The 15,097-nt window shown below is 39.4% G+C and overlaps 1 non-coding gene across 1 annotated transcript; it reads left to right on the top strand.

Annotated features, from left to right (window-relative positions):
- Nucleotides 1–14,623: 14,623 nt before the first annotated feature.
- LOC130038217 (U7 small nuclear RNA) lies at nt 14,624–14,685 on the top strand. Its single transcript, XR_008794618.1, has one exon. It is a non-coding gene; the product is annotated as a U7 small nuclear RNA (small nuclear RNA).
- The last annotated feature ends 412 nt before the right edge of the window (nt 14,686–15,097 follow it).

The raw sequence follows: 15,097 nt of genomic DNA, 5'->3' as shown, positions 1-15,097 counted from the left end.
AACTCTCCCAAATACTTTCTATGAAGCCCATATCTCTCTAATGCCAAAAGAAAACAAAGACACCACAAGAAAAGAAAAGTACAGTTTGATATCCCTGATGAACACAGATGCGAAGATTCTCAACAAAATACTAGCAAATAGAATTCAACAACTTATCAAAAAGATCGTACACCATGACCAAGTGGGATTCATCTTGGGTATGCAAGGATGATCTAATATTCAGAAATCAATCAACATAATCCATCATATCAACAAAAGAAAAGATAAAAACCATATAATCATATCAATAGATGCAGAGAAAGCATTTGACAAGATCCAGCACTCGTTTATGATGATAACTTTCGACAAAATGGGGATAGAAGGGATTTTCCTCAATATAGTTAAAGCCATCTACAACAAACCTATGGCAAGCATCATCCTCAATGGGGAAAAACTGAGAGCCTTCCCTCTAAGATCAGGGATGAGGCAAGGATGCCCACTCTTCACTGCTGTTCAATATAGTACTGGAAATACTTGCAATAGCGATTAGGCAAGAAAAAGATATTAAGGGCATTCAGGTAGGAAAGAAAGAATTCAAGCTCTCACTATTTTCAGATGATATGATACTATACTTAGAGAACCCTAAAACCTCTACCAAGAAACTCCTAGAAACAATAGAATTCTATAGTAAAGTAGCAGGCATTAAAATCAATATCCAAAAGTCCATGACTTTCCTATATGCAAATAGTGAGAGAGATACAAGTGACACGAAAAAAACAATCCTGTTCACAACTTTGCCCCAGAGAATCAAGTACATAGGAATCAGCTTAACTAAGGAAGTAAAAGACCTGTACAAAGAAAACTACAAAATGCTACTTCAGAAGTAAAAGAGGACACGATAAAATGGAAAGATATCCCCTGCTCATGGATCTGGAGAGTTAGCATTGTCAAAATGGCAATACTCCCAAAGCATTGTACATATTCAATGTGATCCCTATAATGATACCCATGACATTCTTCAAAGAAATGGAGTAAACACTCCTGAAATTCATATGGAACAATAAGCCCCCAAGAATAGCTAAAGCAATTCTTGGGAAAAAGAAAATGGGAGGAATCAACTTTCCCTACTTCAAGCTCAACTACAAAGCAGCAATGATTAAAACAGCATGGTACTGGAACAAAGGCAGAGCTGCAGACCAATGGAACAGGGTTGAATATACTGACATCTCTCCCCAAACATTATGATCATCTGATCTTTGATAAGGGAGCAAAAAACGTGAAGTGGAGCAAGGAAAGCCTCTTTAACAAATTGTGCTGGCAAAACTGTACAGCTACATGAAAAAAATAGTCTCAGATCTCTGCCTAACACCATGTACAAAAGTAAAATCAAAATGTATTAAAGACCTCAATATCAGACCGGAATTTATAAGGTACATTGAAGGCAAGATTGGCAAAACCCTCCACAGCATTGAAGCTAATGTTATCTTCAAAGATATCACACCACTGGCCAAGCAAGTGAAAACAGAGATAGACAAATGGGACTATCTTAAACTAAGAAGATTCTGCACCTCAAAAGAAAGTTATCCAAATATAAAGACAGTCTACATAATGGGAAAGGATTTTCGCCCAATACACATCTGACATGGGTTTGATATCAAGAATATACAAAGTACTGGTTGAACTCCACAAGAAGAAAAGATCCAACCCCATCAAAAAATGGGGAGACAAAATGAACAGAAACTTTCACAAAGAAGAAATCTGAATGGCTAAAAGGTACATGAGAAAATGCTCTACATCACTAATCACCAGGGAGATGCAGATCAAAACAACAATGAGATATCATTTCACACCACAGATATTGGCCCACATCCAAAAGAACAAGCAACTGGTGTTGGCACGGACATGGCGAGAAAGGGACTCTCCTTCACTGCTGGTGGGAATGCTGACTGGCTCAGCCCTTTTGAAAAACAGTATGAACAATCCTAAAAAAATTAGAAATTGAGCTCCCATTTGACCCAGTTATACCACTCCTGGGAATATATCCCAGAGGTAAAAAAGTATAGTTGAAGCGACATCTGCACTTGTTTGTTCATTGCAGCACTGTTTACAATAGCTAGAATCTGGAAAAAACCTGAGTGCCTGAGAACAGATGAATGGTTAAAGAAACTTTGGTACATCTACACAATGGAGTACTATGTAGTTGTTAGAAAAGATGAAGTCATGAAATTTACATACAAGTGGTACTACATGGAAAGTATCATGCTAAGCGAAATGAGTCAGAAAGAGAGTGACAGACATAGAAAGATTGCATTCATCTGGGGAACACAAAGTAATAAAATAGGAGATAACACCCAAAAATATTCGAGATAGCCACGGCCCCAGAAGCACAAGGACTTAATGCAGAACCCAGCAGCTTGGAGCAGAAAAGTGAACGGACTATGCGTTAATCCAGGCCATCATGTCTGCCCGGAAGGGAAAGGGTGTTGCCCCATTCGCCCTCTCCTCTCTGGAAAGAAAGATGGCGGCCGCATGGGTGCCTTGTGGAGAGCAGGTATGAGCCGGGAGTGTGGGGGCGACTAAAACCTCATGGGAAGGGGGGCGTACCAGTCCGTCCTTCACGCCCTACCGAGGCCACCAGTTGCCCCCCACGAGCGGCTCTCCAGCACGGCCATGACTCCAGAGCACAGAAACCAATCTCTTAATTATCTGACTCTCAGTAGAAATACTTCCAGGGTTAATTAGTAAAATAGCGGAAATCCAAAACCAACATTTAATTCTTGAACCCAGCTGTAGAAAGCGAATCACTTCACAATGCTTTTTCAGCATGTCTGATTGGGGGGGGGGGAGGGTAAACTCTAAATAATAGTGGTGCATCTTTTATTGAAACAATGAATCTAATCAAAGCAGATAGAGTGTTAACTAGAATTCACCTGCCTCGCAGGCATTGGGAGGGGTGGGGGGCGGGGTTTTATTGGGGTTCTTCGTGGTAAAAAATAAGTATTGGTAAAGGGAAAGGTGTTTGATATTTGCATGACTGAGACCTAAACCTGAAAGCTTTGTAACTTTTCCCACAGTGATACAATAAATAAATAAATTATTTTTAAAAAAAAAGAATATTCGAGATAAGTACCAGGAGGTTTACTTCATGGCTTGGAGGTCAGACGCACATGCTAGGGGAAAAGGCAGCTCAGATAGAGAAGGGAGCACCAAATAAAGGGTGTTGGGAGGATCTGCCCAGGATGGGAGATGCATGCTGAAATTAGACTATAGACTGAACATGATAGCCACTCAATGCCTCTTTTGCAAACCTCAGCACCCAAAAGGAGAGAGAGAACAAAACAGAATTCACTTCCACAGAGGCAGTGTGGGATTGGGAGGTGGGGTGTGGGAGGGATACTGGGATTAGTTGTGGTGGAAAATGGGCACTGGTGGAGGGATGAGCACTAGATCATTGTATAACTGAAACCCAAGCACAAAAATTTGTACGTCTACAACTGTACCTCATGGTGTTTCACTAATAAAAAATTTTTTAAATGGTCCATTATGGAGGATAGTGTCCAATGTAGAACCAGTTCTAAATGATTTGAGAAGTGAGCTGTCAAATATAGGAATATCATTAATTTATGTTGATGAAAGAAATTTAAGAGTTTGTCTATTAAAATCCTCCATCATGGCACATACAGGGACAGAAAGAATAAATTTGAGTTAGACCCTGAGTACTTGATGAATAAGGAGACACTGAAGGAAAAGAATGAGAGAGAGGGAGCACTGAACCAACCAGTATAACTTTTGAAAGAAAATAGTTTTACATGACTCTAAAAAGAAGGGTCTGGCAATAGTTGGGAATAACCATTTTGGACAGCAACTGAGTGCTAAAAGTAGGTAAAGGATCATACATGATAAACTTTTGTATCCCTAACATAAATCATAAGGGAGAGGGAGAGAAAGAGAGAGGGAGAAAGAGAGAGAGAGGGAGAGTGGGAGAGAGAGAGAGAGCGAGAGAGAGAGAGAGAGAGAGAGAGAAGAAAAGGCAGGGGGTGGAGGTGGGCGGGAGAGAAACTGGAGATATTGGTTGTGGGAAATATACACTGGTGAAAGGATGAGTATTGGAACATTATGTGACTGAAATACAATCAAGAACAATTTTGTAACTATGTATCTCACTGTTATTCAATTTAAAAAATTTAATAATAAAAAATAAAAAGAAGGGTCTGGTACCATCTAAGAATTATAAAAGGTCAACTGCTATACTCCTGCTATTCTTACTCCACTGTGCTTTGGTTCCTAGGGCATTAGAGATATATGTTTTTGTCTGTTATGAGCACTCGTCATATCTTCTGGACATATGACATGATTTGTTACATAGGATTTTGAGTAAACACAATCAACTAGTTTATCCTTACTGGGTCCAGCCTTGCGTTCTCCCACCGTGAGATCATGTTGACTCTTGTTTTTCCACTACTGTGTGTCCTTTATCCTGTGACTTTTCCTGTTAGGTGGTCCTGGCAGACTCTTTCTGGACAGAAGCTCCTGGAGATGCATTTTAACCTTGTGGCCCGACTCATTGGTATTCTAGTCTAGTCTCTCTTTTCACTTTTCCTCATCCACTCTTTGCAACTTTGCTGAAGATTAGTGATATAAAAATCTCTTCCCTTTACTATAAGCACCAGCTTGAGAGCAATAAGGGAATTCTGACCTGTTCTCTTTATCTTGAGTCTGTAATATTATGCCTGAAATATAGTATTATTAGTAAATATGGGCCAAAATGGTATATTCCTACCAAGCCACCAGATTGGTTCCTATCTTAGGAAAGCTTTTGTTTATAGATCATGCATAATCTAAACTACCACAAATGCATCCAGTTTCTAAGAGATAGTATAACAATCTAGTACTCATCCTAGGCTACATAAATAATAGTTGGTGAAGGCCTCATTTTTATGGAGACAGTAAAATTATATCTTTCTAGAAGCAAATTGAAGTGTCGAACTCTTCCTGCACTGTTCCTTTTCCATGGCCTTTGCTACCCTCAGCGGACTGTGTTGCACTTGGAACTCCTATATTGCATCAGCTGTGCTTTCTTCTAGTGGTCCCCAGCCTGCCACTGATTATGACAATTGGAGTTTGGTGAAGTCACTGTCTCCTGTGGAGAGGAGGGCAGAGGAAAAACAGATGGCATACCCATGCACAATTATACATGGAGGGAGAAAGAGCTTTTCCAGCACATTACCCTGGTATGAGTTACCTTCCTATTCCATACAGAGGAAATCAAGCTTAATTCATTTCTGAAAATTTTTCTTATACTACGTTTGTCCAGGTTCTTCTTATCTAGTGGTCATTCTGTGCTCTTTGTGTTCTAGCTACCAAAATTGTTACCAGTCGATTGTTCCTGGAACAAATAGAAATTGACTGTTGTCTAAGATAATAAGGTCATTTTTAGGAAAAAATGACTATTTTTAAATCCTGTAACTAATTATACATTATTAGGATACTCCACTCTAGTAAAAATATGAAACTTAAGTAAACATCGACTCAGTAAGGCAACAGTGGAATCGTTATACAATTTGTTATACAATGAAGAGGTATTCTTTAGACATGCTTTCATGTTTGTCAATTTAAATTTTTGAAAACATTAGTTCAAAAAGCCATAGTTTAATTCTCATTTTGTAACCCTAAATTTAATCTTATAGACATTTTAAAAAATATAGCTGTTTGATTGGGCCAAAATGATATTATAGTTGGTAGGGTATTTGCCTTGTACGTGGCTAAAATGAGTTCAATCCCTGGCACCCTATATGGTCCCCCAAGCCCTGCCAGGAGTGATCCCTGAGCACAGAGCCAGGAGTAAGCCCTGAACACCACCAGGTGTGGCCCAAAACCAAAACCAAAAATAAATGCAGCTGTGTGTAGTCCCTCACTGAGGAGAACCACTGCTGCTTTGATTTTATGTTAAAAAGCCAAGAAGTTGTCTTTCTTTCAACCTCAAAAATGAAAAGTCAGCCCCAAACCTCTGAGGAGAGTCTTCTGAGGCAAGTGGCACCGAAGATTTTACTAACCTAAAATCTCAAACCACTCCCTCACTCTTAAAACCAGTTTGACCGTGGTTGTTTGACCAAGGTTTTTCACTGAAGTTAGCCACTGACTTCTTAACCAAAAGTCTTTGGGGAGAAAAAAAAAGAGAGACTGGTGAGAGCCGAGTTATCAGATCTCTGAGAAATCCTCGTTGAATCTCTCTCTCCCATGGGAATTTGGTCTAAACCCTTGAGCATTCCAAAGTCTGCAACTTTCTGTGGGTACATATGGCCCATTGACAGTCAGCAGCTGTCAAGCGGACAGGCCGTGCACACCCAGCTGGTCAATTGAGGCCACGTCTAGACAAAATGAATGGACACAGCTCATCAGTTCCATTTGGCCATCCCAGCAATTGATGAGATCAGCCCCTGGCTCATTGCAAGTGTAGGAAGGAGGGGGCAGCATGGAGCTGTCGGAGTGGAGCAGACAGCCACACCATGACCCTGACCACCCAGGAAGAGCTCCACTCACGCTGTTAGGACTAAGGACCTGCTCCTGAACTGCTGTGTCTCTCTTTCTTCTAGTCAGTGGCTCATTTTGATCTCATGTGCTTCACCACCCAAATGTCCATTTCAAGAAATGTTTCTAAAAATACCTTTCTAGCAGGAGAGACTAACTCAGTGCTCCAAAGTCAAGAATATCTTCTTAACCATGCTGGGAAAAAAATCTTTAAAAAAAATTTGAACTGAAGTGTGTTGTCCCTCCATTACCATCATATAATTTATATGGAAGGGAACAAAAGCACCTAAGCAAATTACAATCGCAAAAATAATGTGTAGCTGAACTGAATGATAATTCCATCTTGGGCACAAATTTAACAGTACCAAAAAGAAAACATCTGAAATTTTTGTAAAAATTATGAAAACCATCACTAAATCCTCTGCCCATCACAAAATTTCTCCATGCAAACTTATTAGCTATTTGAGGGACAGGTGAGGCTTGTTATGGGAAAAGAAAAATTATTATCAAAAGTTTCATTTCTATGCGCACCAAAGAAAAATCAGAAGATTGAAGATGCCATGAAATCTGCATAAGGAAACAAAGTTGCAAGATATCCAACAATTCCAGAGCTAATGTGAGGGACTCCACGCTTCCCACCAAACATGTGACGCCATGCAGAAATATGCCAAAACAACACAGTTTGGGCTCATTGTATCCCAATTAATACTATAATGAGCTTTCTGAGATAGCCAAATCCTTAATCAGCCCTATCAAAACTATGTCTGCTCAGAAAAAGACTCATGTTAATTCTGCTTAATGCCTGACAGTGGTTAAGCACCATTAATACTCCATAATTTCATTGTATGTTATTGTAATCATATCAGCATATATCTCAGTGGCTACGCAAGCTCAATAGGCTGCTGTGAATTACAGGTCACGTGACACTGCTTCAGTAAGAGCCTATCTTCCATCACAGCAGACCTCCTCTGCCCTCCCTGCAGTCAGTAGCCTAAGCAGGTATTAATAAAGGTCTCCTTTTTTAAATTGCACAGCTCTAAATGGTCTTTAAGGGACCCAGCAGTAATCTCAAGATCCCTATATTTTAGCAGGAAAGCAGGACAGAGGAATTAATAAGAGCCCTTTCTGTGTAAACTGCTCCCTGCTCTAAGGCTATAGCATGATGTCAGGGCGCTAAGAGAATTTTAAATGCACAGGATGGATTGTTTGTGTTGCAAAAGCGAAACAGGGGGCAAAGGCTAAGAGACTTGAGAAAATTGAAAGACTGCCAGGGATGCTGGGATGCAAATAGGAACAAAACAGGGATAAATGCTCCTGCTCACATATGCAGGAGTCCTGCAGAAGAGGGGGGAAAAAGGTTATTAATTTTCACCAGGCTGTATCTTACAGCTGGTGGCTCAGCATCAGTTTTTGGTGTAATGAAAATGGTCTGAGCAGAAGATAAATGGTTCATAAAGTGGACCATTTAGATGCAATCGAGGCTCAATCTGCCCAGTGACTAATCACGTCCCCCCAGTAAAGCTGAATTCCACTAACAGACTTTTTTTTTCCTGGCTGTACCAGTGAATTGTAGCCGGGTCTAAGTTCAAGGCAGGCAGAGAATTATCGTGATTTATTAGTACACTCCCCGGCCGTGCCACTCGCTCGGCTGTGCCTTTGTGGGCTTCTGCCCTGTTGCTGTCGGAGTGTAATTTTTACTGTTCCCCTGTGACTAGTACACGGCATCATTTTCAGCTGCTAGAAAAATGGGCTGCTTTTGCACCTGTAATTTTTCTTCTTTTGCTGCTGAAGGTATATAATATATCTCTAAAGTGCGTAATAAGTTTCTGAAAAACGTGTTTTTAAAAGAAATTGATTCCAGTGGTTTATAAACCTGAGCAAGGCCACATAAGGAAATGCACCAGATTGCAAAGGTATGCCTGGTTGGCAAGGCAGCCATTTCCCCTCCATTTAGGAAATCCTGACTTCTAGTCCAGAGTATAATTTCAGACATTTTTCCATACTTCTTCTTCATTGCTTCTCATAATGCACTCTACAAATAAAAATGTTGTTTATATTGAGACTTTACAAGTCCTGATTATATATAAAATAGAGTAGAATCCCTCATAATGACATTTAATTGGGAGAAAGAAAGATTCCAATAGAAGAGCATTCAGCTGCATTTGTTCAATGTTTCTTTGCATAATGTCATTTATAGATCTTCAATTATGACATTATTATGAGCTGCATAAGAGTAACTCACTGGTCTCCATATTTTTAGATCTATGGAAAATAAACTTGGGTGTGTGATCCTCATAATTTTGACAGGGAATGATTCAAAAAAGCCCTTCATTTTGGAAGGGGCTGACTGCACCCATTTGGCTAATGAATTCTCACAGCTCACCCATAACCTTACAAGCATCTTCAAGAGGGATGCATGTAGCCAAGGACACTGGGAGAAGCCACATCTGTCTTATTTTCTGTGAGGTTCCAAAGATTCTAACTGAACATTATTAATAACCCAATTAATGGTGTGGGAGGGAGCCTGAGCCATTTTATTCTGAGCACCCCCACCAACATTTTTTTCCATTTTCTGAAAGCTTTTACAGAAATGTAGGGTAAAGTAAGAGGCAACAAGCTATGAGAAGCACTGTGGGATGCTAAGTGAGCACACATGTCCTCTAAATAAGGTCCAGGTTCTCAGATACATGTCTCTGTAGTTTCCTTCCTTCTATAACATTCATTTTCTGAAGGCAGCAGAGGATTTTGATTCATTATTTTACAGTTTCTCAGACCTGCACCTGTCCATTGTGCAAGATGAGTTCTCACCTGCTTCTTCCCTTTTTACCAAACAGAAGTTTGACCAATGCAGCTTTGAAATGGTTTTTGCAGGAAAACAAATGAGTCCATGTGAGAGTCAGCCATACCTACCATTGGGCAGCAGAAAAGGTAAGAAAGCATCACAGTCAGCATTTGAAGCCACAGGTATCAGTAAAATATATCTGCAGTGGCACAATCGGAATTACCAATGCTTACTTTCATCTTTGTAGTAAACGATCATTGCACACTTTGTACATGTCAAATAGTATGATCGGTTTTCAGAACACATAGATGAATGAGGCAGAGCCCCTTCCCTCCAGAACATGCCAAATTGAATGACTAATGACTAAATGATTGGATAAATGGATGCTGCTGAACGAAGGATGCTCAATAAATCTAGAAGTATAAGCCCAGAGGTTAGTAACCTGCTGTTCCAGTCAGAACCATATTGTATTTCTAGGACTTTGGCTATCTCATAACTTCTCTGTATCTTGGTCCTAACACTAGAAAGTGAGAGTAAGGATCTTTACCCCATTGATCACTAACAATATTTAGAAAATTAATGAGATTGTATTTGTACAATAATTTTGATGTGTCATCAGAATGCACAAAATTATTGAGACTGGCTGAAGAGTAAAGACAAGCTATAAAGCAATGGACACCCAGCCCTTCCCAAGGGCAACTTTGTGACAAATAAGAGTAAGATGATTTGGACTTACTCTCAGTACACCAAGCCACATGACTGTATCTAGGACAGGCTTGTGTCCCAGGACAGAAACAAGTTTCCTTAATTTGCACAACACACCAAATTGCTGAATAAGAATGGGTAAAAGTGTGATGAGACATATGTTCGACTAGCTTGGGGAGTATTCTATCAGTTTCCACAAGCTTCAAGTTTCTACAATTTGTTCTCATATTTTACATTGGCTTTGACACTAAACTATATTATCTTGGAGAACTGCATTATGTTAAAGAACAAAGATTTTTTTAAATTTATGTAGCCATAATTCACATGGTAATTAAAATATAAGCTTCAATTTTTATTCTCAAGAATACAAAATGTGTATGGGTTAAGAAAATATCCTAAATGAAAACAAATCTTATACAGTAGATGGATCAAATGCTTTGAAAACATCTATTGATTAAATCATCTGTTGAGTGTTAAATTATCCCCATATGGCTTTAACACAGACCCATACAAACTTTTTATAATTTTATTTTATTTTTATAAAGTTGTTCACAATATTTGATTACATTTAATATTCAAGCACCAATCCCACCACCATTATACCTTCCCACAATCATATTTCAAAAGTTTCCATCCCAAACCCAAAACCTTGCCCCCAAAGCAGAACTTAAATAATTTATTTTGTATTGTTTGTTATGAGTAAAGGCCCTCCTGTTGTTCATCGATTTGCTCGAGCGAGCCCAGTAACGTCTCCATTGGAGACTTTGTTGTTACTGTGTTTGGCATATCGAATACGTCACGGGTAGCTTGCCAGGCTCTGCCATGCGGGCGAGATACTCTCGGTAGCTTGCTGGGCTCTCTGAGAGGGGCAGAGGAATCGAACTCGGGCCGGCCATGTTGGCTGCATGCAAGGCAAATGCCCTACCGCTGTATGACCCAAAAAGGGTTTCTTAGAGGAAAGTCTGGGAAAATTGTTGTATTTCACCCAGGAGCCACTAAGCCCTTTTATAAGAGATTAGTAACATGTTGTTAAAGGTTGAGCCTTGTGTGCTTATATCTATATATGTATAAATATATTTTCCTCAGAGGAACCCAGGTGTGCAGAGCCTGGGGCTGAGATCTCCAAGCCTGCTCGGTTCGGAACTGGGCCTCCTCCACCCAGATCCCCCCATCTTCCAGTAGCTAGACAGTTAACCCTCCAACTGTCGTGTAACGCCATCAATGGCCAGGATCCAGAGACTATAAAACTGAGCTCCCAGAAGCGCAAATGCGGCCACACAACCTCTTATTGTCTAATTTTCACTCTCAGAGAACCCAGCAGGCTACCAAGAGTATCCTACCCGCATATATGCCTGACTGGGAATATCTGTAAAGCTGATTAGAGGCTGCCCCAAAAGCCTCCATCCCTCTCGGAGAGCCTGGCAAGCTACCAAGAGTATCCCGCCCACAAGGCAGAGCCTGGCAAGCTTCCGGTGGCATACTCATATGCCAAAAACAATAACAATGATGGTCCTCATTCACCTGACCCTGAAAGAGCCCCCAGTATGCCATCAGGCTACACTAGCACGTGACAGGGATGAATGGAGACATTATTGGCACCCACTCAAGCAAATTGATGAACATCGGGGTGATAGTGTTAGTGATATTTCCCCCCTAATATTTGTTACCTTCTATATTAAACACCATCGAATGTGGTGTGCTATCCCTGGTATATCAGTGTTGTAAATTATGAGTTATCACAAGGCCGCAAATATGGCCAAACAGTCCAGGAATCCCATACAACTTTTAGCTAGAATGACATTTTGTGTGGTCTAAGCCTTCTCTTCAAATCTAAACTAAGTAGCTCCACTGTCTCATTCACTAGGCCATTGCCTACTTTGTTATTTTTAATAGCACTGAAAAATACTGAATCATGTTTTTTTCAATTGTTTTTTTAATTTCCATTTTCCTATTTAAGGAAACTTGAGCAAAACATCACCATTGGGAGTGACCCCAGGACCCAGCCAGGAGAAAACTCAACCACCCACAAGTAAGACCAAAAAGTAACCGCACAAAGAATAATCTGATAAATATAGCCACAGCTGAGTCTCTGATAATACTAGCCTAAAAGCCTCAAGAATACCTGGATTTTTCCCCAAACAGAAATTCTTTCACCCCAAATCTTTGAGAGCTAGATGTGTTTGAATGAGAGCAACCTTTTTCCTGTGATGCTGGGTCTGTGGCAGGGTCCCAAATATTACCATCTAACTGGCACCAAGTAGAAGAGAAAAATAGAAGAGATGATGAAAGAAGAAGACTCTGTGTGTGTGCATGTGTGTGCATGCATGTGCATGCGTGTGTGTGTGTGTGTGTGTGTGTGTGTGTGTGTGTGTGTGTGTGTGTGATCGAACTCTGCAATAAGATCAAGAAACAGAAGGTCCAACTTGAAGATAGTAAGGTAAGGACAAAAAGGTTTGCAGGTGAATAATGGGTAGTGATGTATCATGTATCTGTATCATCCCTACAGAGAGCTCTCCTACTTTATATTTACTCAGTGCTCAACACTGATGACTGAGATCATGTGGGTTTTATGGTAGGCAACTTTACAAATAAAATTTACTAAAGAGAATTTGTTCTCTAATTAGTGACCTGGATAAGAGTAGACCTTAGAGTTGTCACAGATGAATATGTTTATGATTCTGTGTGTGGCTACTGAACCATTCCACAGTCATTCTATGTCTTACTCAATTTGTGTTGTTGTAACAATATGCCATAGATAAGGTGACCGAAACAATTAGTATTTGTTTCTCACAGTTCCAGAAGCTGAAGATTGTTCAGTAGACACTGATTCAGTCCCTGAAGGTAACTATCTTCGTACTTTTCAGCTTGCCAACTTTTCACTGTAGCCTCAAATGACACAAAGAAAAAGATCATCTCTCCTTACAAGCAAACTGATCCTATCATAAAAGATTACACCATCCTATCCTAATTACTTCCCCCTCTGAATATCATGTTCAACAAACGCATTTGGGAAGGGACACAATCAGAACACAGCAACCAATCAGGGATATTTTGTTTTGTTTTCATAATTGGCAATAATTTAAAAAATGAAATTAAACTGCATGGATCTTCCACCAGTTGGTGGGGTTATTTTGTTTTATTTTGGTTTAGCTTGCGGTTTTTTTGTTTGTTTTTTTGTTTTGTGCAGGGAAAGGAGAAGGCTAGGGCCAAAACCAGTGACATTCAGAGACTATTCCTGGATCTATGCTGAGGATTGATCCCTGTCAGTAAACAAGAGACCATATGCAGTGCTCAGAATCTAAGCGGGGTCAGCCACATGCAAGGCAAGAACTCTGGCCCTTGTACTATATCTCTGGTCCTACCAGATTTTAAAAAATAATGTGCAAAACAGATAATGATATTGGGACTTTGGACTCATATTTATAGAAATAATTATTATTTCTACCATCAAAGTCTTAGAAAACTGAATGATTTACTAGTTCTGTGTTGCAAATAAAATCAACACTTCTCCTGTTAGCTATCAACTTGTCTCTAAAATCACTTGGAATAATCTAGTATCTAAGTCTAGTATTTATTTGTCTCTAAGTTATGATAGTCATGACAACTGGATAAAATATTTATCAATAGAAAATTGAATCCAAATATTCTAAGACATTCACTCAATAATTCTTATAAGTCAGTAATATTAGACATAAGACCTATATTAAAAGGAGTGTCTCCCTACATTAGCAACATTGAACACTAGATTAGTACACTTGGTGTCAAAATAAAATAAGGGAGTAAGAATTCATATTGACAGAAGATGTCAGTGCTTTACACATTCACATGTTCTGTATGTTTCGCTGACCTTTTTATACATACTATAGTAACAACATATTTGTCCTGACAGTATGCATTAGGAGAAGGAAGAGAGGCGGGAGGGAGTGAGAGGGGAGGCAGGAGTATAAGTATTCATGCTGGGACATAAACATACTAATTGACTATTTATTGATTAGACAACTAAAGATTATTTTTAAAGCCCAATTGGCCACATTATTGACTTTCTCTCCATTACTTAGGAAAGCTCTTCTTTAAGTGGAAAATAATACCAACAATATAAATAAAAATAATTGACATTATTTCAAAAGCAATTTTATCTTCACATAGCACTATGTACTGTTGTCACATTTCTCAAAAAATATTTATACATAGCTTTATATATTTTTCTAGCTTGGAAAATAACATGGTTAAGCCAAAACCTTATAATTTACCCTATCTCTTTAGCTAGAGTCAAGACTGAAAATAAGAGGCTGGAGGTAGTTCAAAAGTAAGTCATTTGCCTTGCACACAGTCAAACCTGGTTTAATCCCTGTTGAAGACCCCCACCAAGCCCCACCAGGAGTGATCTCTGAGTGCAGAAGCAGGAGAAGCCCTGAGCACCCCTAGGTGTGCCCTTTCCCAATAAAAAGGATTGAAAATAAAAACTAATTGTACAGTTCATTAAAAGCTTAGGAAAACTTTCAACTATCAGCTTTCTCTCTTTTTTAATTAAAAAATTTATTATAAATTTCACAAGTAGTGGTATTCCACTGGTAGTTCATAAATGCAAATCGATGAACAATGGGATGACAGTGATACAGTGATTATAAATAGTATTACAGATCTTTGAGAATTTGTCTAGCAGGTTTTCTGGTTGCTACTAGCAAGCCTTCCAAGAAAGTTTTTTTTAATTTATTATAGTTCAGGTGATAGAGTTACAATAGTGTTAAAATTTATAGGATTGATGAACTACACCTCACCATCACCAAAGTGCCCAGAGCCTTTCCCCACTGTCCCTGTATTTCTACCAGAGGCTTACTGAAAATTCTAGAGAAGGAAGACAGGAGATGCAGATAAAAACACTTGAGGAATTTAAATCCATGTCAGTATTCATGAGAAGCACATGAAGATGCTGATTTCCCACTAAATTGCATTGTTCAAAAATAAGTTTGAAGATACCTCTGTCTTCTCCCATGGTAGGCTTGGGGAGGTGTGGGCGGGGAAAGTACAGTGTTGTTTGCTCACTTGTTTTTTGTTTTATTTGAGGATGACACATGCTAAATTGCTCAGGAATCACTCCTGACT

This window comes from Sorex fumeus, unplaced genomic scaffold (assembly GCF_029834395.1).
Source record: "Sorex fumeus unplaced genomic scaffold, SorFum_2.1 ptg000006l, whole genome shotgun sequence".
Classification (NCBI taxonomy): Eukaryota; Metazoa; Chordata; class Mammalia; order Eulipotyphla; family Soricidae; genus Sorex; species Sorex fumeus.
The sequence above is the reverse complement of the archived record's forward strand: the minus strand, read 5'-3'. Positions and strand labels throughout refer to the sequence as shown.